The sequence below is a fragment of the Belonocnema kinseyi genome, chromosome 5, assembly GCF_010883055.1.
Source record: "Belonocnema kinseyi isolate 2016_QV_RU_SX_M_011 chromosome 5, B_treatae_v1, whole genome shotgun sequence".
In the NCBI taxonomy this organism is placed as follows: Eukaryota; Metazoa; Arthropoda; class Insecta; order Hymenoptera; family Cynipidae; genus Belonocnema; species Belonocnema kinseyi.
This window is the reverse complement of record NC_046661.1, coordinates 12,961,784-12,968,559: the sequence shown is the minus strand read 5'-3', so window position 1 is coordinate 12,968,559 and position 6,776 is coordinate 12,961,784.

Here is a 6,776-nt window from a genome sequence, read left to right as displayed (position 1 = left end):
AACCGGCGCGTAGCATGCTATAATAAATAGTCTTCTGATTCCTACTTTCATTCTAGCCCACAGCAGTCTGGAAGACACGAAGCCATGGTCTCCGAGATGCTGATTTGCTCTTTCATTCAAAATGAGACCTACTCCTTGTTTACCATGTGATTCACAGTCTAATCCTGGCCATATTTCAAATCCGCCTTTCAACACGCCGTTTTTTAAGTCTTTAGTTTCGCATCCCTTTTTCTTTGTTTCGGGCGCACATAAAATATCTAGTTTGTTCACGTCCATAGTTTCACGCAATTCTTTTACCTTGAGGTCATTTACTCCCCTAGCATTCCAAACACCCAGTCTCCATTCGTCGCCTGAAACATGACCTTTAGATTTTCCGTGTGCATGCCTTTTGTCATTGAAAGTTCCAGTCCTTTCCGAGGCTATTTTGTAGTTTGTATTATTCATTGTTTAGATTATACGCCCAACTAACACCTTTATGCAATAAGTTTATTTTCTGAGTCGAAATCATGTCAAAGTTAAGTATCAAATCGTCATATGGTGGGGATTGTATTTCATACGTCAGTCCCACCAAAAACTTCAGTTAATAAGGGAGGGTTGGGGGAGGGGGGGAAGTAGAACTGGAACCGAGAGAGTCGTCTTAGGTTTGTGTTTTTGTTTTCATGCTGAGAGTAAATAAAATGCTTAAACTCATTCGCTCGTAGGATATAGAAACCTTTCAATTCTTTCTTGCTTTGTTTAATCTTTAAAATCTATCTGGAATTTATGTGGAATAATAGTAGCCTTTCCGAATTCTTTTATATTTATCCGAAACCTTTGCGAAATATTTGAAGTTTTTGTAAAGTTTTCATAAGATCTTTGAGATATTATTGCAACCTTTGTAAATTCTTCGTGAAATTTTGGCGAAATAACTTTTTTAAATCTATTCAAAATGTTTAAAATCTTTGAGAATTCTGAAAACTTTGGTGAAAGAATAGAAGTCTGTAAAATAATGGAAATATCTGCGAAATCTTCTAAACATATCCTAAATCTTTCCGAAATGTTTGAAATCTTTGTAAAATCATTATGACATCATTGGAATTAATTGTTCAATCTTTGAAATCTATTTAGAATCTTTGCGAACTATGTGTAAGCTTTGTGAAATCTTTAAAGTCATTGGGAAATCATTGAAAATTTTGTGAAATCTTTCTAAAATCTTGGTGAATTTTCTCAAAATCTTTGCAAAATCATTAGGCAATTATTAAAATCTTTGGTTCAATCTTTGAAATCTTTCTGAAATATTTGAAATCTTTGGGAAATCATTTAATTCTTTATTAAATACTGGTAAATTCTCTAAAAATCATTGTGCAATATTTGAAAGGTATCTGAAATCTTTCTAATCTATCTGAAATCTCGGCGAAATCTTTGAAAACTTTGGGAAAACATTGAAATTTTTGTGAATTGTTTAAAAGTCTTTGCAGATTATTTGAAATACTTTTGAAATATTCGGTGATATTTCTTAAATTAATAAAATCTTCATAAAATCTTTTTAAAATAATTGAAGTCTATGCAGTCTTTTAAATCGACCAGAAATCTTTGAAATCTTAATTGTCGAATAATAGAAGACTTTATCAAACCTTTTAAATCTATGCGAAGTCTTTGCGAAACCTGTGAAATTGTTCCGATTTCTATGGCATTTAACCGTTCTTTTAATAATGTCATTTTAAGTTTTAATAATGTCAATTTAAGTCAAAATCCATTGGACTTTAATAAGTTAGTGCACATTTTTGAATGGACATACTTTGACGTGCTAGATCTTTAACCATTTTTAATCAAATCATATGGTAATTATTACATCAAGATTGTAAAGCTTCATTAAGAAATATTAACCATCCTAAATTTGTAATATGCCAATGGCGTAAAACACATCGGTATTTTGCAAGTAAATAGTCGCTAGCGCATCTGGAGCACGGTGGGACGACCCCTTGTAAGATTTGACAAGTTTATGCCTGTGGCGTAGAAAATATTTGGGGCTCTAATCTGTCATGCAGCTAGCCCATTCATCTTTCGGGAAACTATCCTGTGAAACAGTCAGGCCTAAGGTTGTAAAACGTAGAAATATAGGCGGGAAGTCTCTAGGACAGTGGTCGGCAAACTTTTTGCTCAATTTTCAGGTATGGTCAGGCTCCACTTGACTTAATTTTTTCTACTAATTTCCGGTTTATTTATGTACCTTAGTGTGAGTGAACTTACTCCAGCAAGGGTCTTTTGTCCAGAGACATGTCAAAGTAAGGAAATTTTAAAACTTTTAATTTTTTAACTAGCAATTTGAAAATAGCATTATCAGCATCTGCGAATTTTTCCGATTCCAATTATATATTACTTGCCTAGAAAAGTTGACAATTTGAGAAGTATTTAGTATTAAATTGAGTGTAAAGCTGATGTTCCTTGATATTATACTCCTTCAAATATTTAACTTTTCTAGGCAAGCAATATATCATTGGAATCGGAAAAAGTCGTAGATGCTGATAATGCTATTTTCAAATCGCTAGTTGAAAAATAAAAAGTTTTAAAATTTCCTTACTTTGACATTCCTGTGGACAAAAGACCCTTGCTGGAGTAAGCTTACTCACACTAAGGCACATGAATGGACCGAAAAGTAGTAGAAAAAATGAAATCGGGTGGAGCCTGACCATACCTGGATATTAAGCAAAAAGTTTGCCGACCACTACTCTAGGAGACTAGGACTCTCGGTAGATTACTGGGGATGAGTATTCCATGATCAGGGTGAACTTCAATATTTATTTCTGTTCTTATCGAATTTTCTTAATACGTTTATTATGATTTATTATTATGCCAGTTATTATTCTCATTATGAAAATGTGCATTCATCCAGCAATGTATTTTTCATATTTTTTAAATATTAATGAAACGAAAAAAATGCATTTTTAAGGTATTTCGCGATGAAGGTAAAATGAAATTCTTCTATCTGAATTTGATCTGAATTTTCTACAGAATTGCGTTTATCACGTTTTTTACTTCAAGGTTTAGATAAATGTAACATTAATATGCATAATGAAATTAAGAAAAATTCCAGATCTGTCATACAAAATGCAAAAGGAACTTAATTGTTAATTAGGCGTCAAACACAATCGTAAAAATCTGTTTTTCGGATTCAGGGGGTCTAAAAACGTCGGCATTTGACAAAAACTGGGCGAACCAATTTTCTAGAAATTTAATACCTTCTCTGACGAGAATGTAAAAATCGAAAATTATTCTAGATCAATCTTAACTCTCAAAGATCTACACCCCTTTTCTCACTTTACTCGCTTCCACGCTCAGTGAGTCATGCCTACACCACGGAAGGTTTACAGAAATAATAAAATAAGGGACTAGAAGCGTATATTCGCTGGAAAAGCAGCGAAATTTAGCTGTTATTCAGTGAAATTTCGCTAATCAGCAGCTACATTTCACTCTTTCAGCAGTGTATTTACGCTGATTTGAATTAGACATATACTGATTCAGATTTAGAGGGTACAAAGAAGACGAATTTTCAACAAAATATAGGAATGTTCAACTCAGAAAGGACAATTTTTATAAAATAGTTTCATTTCAAATGAAAAATATAAATTTTAAACCAAAAATGAAATAGTTGCATTTTCAGTTAAAAAAATGATTTTCAAGAAAATAATCAAATTTTTAATCAACGAGATAAATTTTCAACTGAATTGAAGAAATATTCAACTGGATTCGATATATTTTTCTTAAATTTCAACAAAATAGCTTCATTATGAACTGCGTTTAGTTGAATTTTCAGTTAAATAAATCATTCTATCGACCAACAAGGCGAATTGTTAACAAAATACATAAATTTTCAAGGAAATAACATTTGAATTTTTTACAAAGATTAATTGTCAATCAAGAAGACGAACTATCTACCAAAAAGAAGAATTTTCAACCAAAATAAAAGGGCATACGCGCGCACTGCGCGCAAATCACTACTTTGCTTGTAATTATTTTATTTGGAAATAAAGTTCAGTAAAATACCACGATAATCATTTTAACTTTCATAACTTCTATTTGTACACGGATTCGCGTGGGTACCCTCTCACGCTACGCGGGCACATTCTCATCCCCTAGGGCGCGCAACTGTTGGTTCTCGCGCTTCGCCCTCGATTGTACATTCATCTCGCGCTTCGCACTCGATTATGTATTTACCTCACGCTACGCGCTCGGTCTTTATATTTTCGCACATTCTTGCGTAAACATTTTTAAATTAAGACTCAAAACATCCACCACTGTAAATTTGTAATTGTGAATTATCTTTCGTTAAAAGAGAGTTTGAGCGCATCTACTGCACGCGACTGATGGCAATCGCACTCCGCACTTAGTCTTTGCATTTGTTCCGCATTTCTTCCGCATTCGGGCACAGACCTTTTAAAATCAAAGGTGATCGGACCGACAACTCTAATTTTGTGATTTTGAACTCTCTGTTGTTAAAGCTCTTTTGGCTTTAACGAACGCATTCTCATGACGTATCTCGTGCTTCGGACTCGATCTTGTCCAATGTCAACTTTTCTACATGATACACAACACTTTTATATCAATTATAATACATTTTTATGTAACTCTGCCTGGGATTACTTATTAAAAAATTGCAAAATAAAAAGCAAATTGTATTTATCATGATTATTTTTGTATTTGTTTCTTATTTTGCTTTAAATTGCATTCTAAGCTGCTCTGAAACATGTATCATTTCAATAAATGTGTATCATTACAATTCATAATATGCATAAAAATTGAATCATACTAATTCTTATTTCCTTGTTATTATAATTTTTTATTTTTAATGTTGTTTTTTACGATTAAATAAAAACTGCTACGCATCTGCATAGGGTCTAATACAGGAACCTATTAGGGTATTATATAGGAGCCTATGTTCTCTTTCGTCTTTTCTGTGATTTTTCCAAAAAGTGCATTTTTGCATTTTTTATCTTATGTTTTACGATTAAAAGAAGATCTACTCGTCCAATCGAAAAATGATTAATAATAAATTTATGGATCTTTTTAGACGAACAACTGTTGTCTGGTAATTTAAGTTCATATCTTGTGTCGTTTTTTTAAACAAATTTAATATTTTTATTCAGAATGTTATTTTTTACGACTAAAACAAAAACTAACTGCACGGAGAAAAATGGATGTTCAAAAATAAAATCTAGATGTTCTGGGTTGACATATTATATGTTTAACGATAGGACAACAATCTAGATGTTCGAAGTTAGAATCTATAGATCTTAAAATGTGAAATGTTACCCCCTAACATTCAAAATGTTCTACTGAAAAATCCGAGATATTACATGTATGGTTATGTCAAATTACGTCTGTAAATATTTGAGGAGTTTACTTATTTATGGTCATCTAAGGAATTAATTGATAACTTATTTGTGAATTTTAAATTAAACTTTATTGTTCGTACACGAACGAAAAACAGATAAGGGGTATAAAATGTCGACCAGATGATGCATTCAGTCAAGTTGAGATTATATTCAATTTTTCTAATTCAAAATAAAAACGGGGATGAATAATCGGAGAACGGATGATCTGTAATCTGAATTAAATATTCTATCTATTTTAAGTTACTTAAACTCAAATTTTATTTCAAATTTATAAACCTTTTGTCAAATGTGTTAAGTCAATAAACCTAAAACATAAGATCGTTGTTCTCTTCTTCAAACTTAAAAAGGTCGTTATCCAATTTCATCTAAGAACATCTAATTTTTATTCTTTGGAAATATTCCAAAATTGTAATATTCCATAATTTTAATATTGAATATATATATAGCTTTGAAATTTAGTCGTGAAATTGCAATGCGCGATGCGCTCGGTTTTAACATCTGAATGTGTTTCAGTTTAACATAAAAACACTTTTACGCCTAACATCTCAAAAAGATGTTGAATGTTTGGCATCAATATCTGCGTATTAGGTGCTACAATCTTACCCCTTGAACATCTGCATAGTTCTGCAAAGTTTGACCAAAAAATGGAATTTTTGAATTTTTCATTATTTTTGGTACGATCAAATTTGGAATGTTCAACTTTTCGACAAAATTAAAAAAGTTGTTATCGTAGTCCTGTAGGGCTTTCAAAAGGCTAAGTTTTTCTTCTCCTGGATTTTTTTCATATCATGCGTTGTTTGGCTTAAAATGTTCATTTCAGTTTGTTTGTTTTTTTTTATTTTGAAAAAGCTCTAACTCTGATAATTTTCTTTTTATAGAAAAAAAGTCATGGGGATAAATTGTTTGAGTTTCTGAGTACTATGAACAAACGTACATAGAATTTTTAAATCTTAAAAAAATGTGGTTTCGAAATTTTTTGTATGAACAAATTTGGAATTTTCAACTTTTTGACAAAATTGAAAAAGTTGTTATCATAATCTTGTAGGGTTTTCAAAAAGCAATGTTTTTCTACTCCAGACTTTTTTTCTTCTCATGCGTTGTTTGGCCTAAATTGTTCATTTTAGTTTTTTTTTGGATTTTGAAAATGCTATAACTCTAGTAATTTTTGATTTTTCAAAAAAAGTAATTAGGATAAATTGTTACACTTTTCAACAATATGAATAACCATACAAAGAATTTTTGAATTTTTAAAATAGTGGTCTCAAAAATATTCAAAAAGTGCCCACTTTTTGAATTTTCATGCAAAATGGCTGGCTAACGAACTTGACCTTTAGTTTAGGACACTAAACGAGTGTACCAAAGGGCAATCTAATAGATTACTTTTTTCAAAAGTTATCGTGTTCA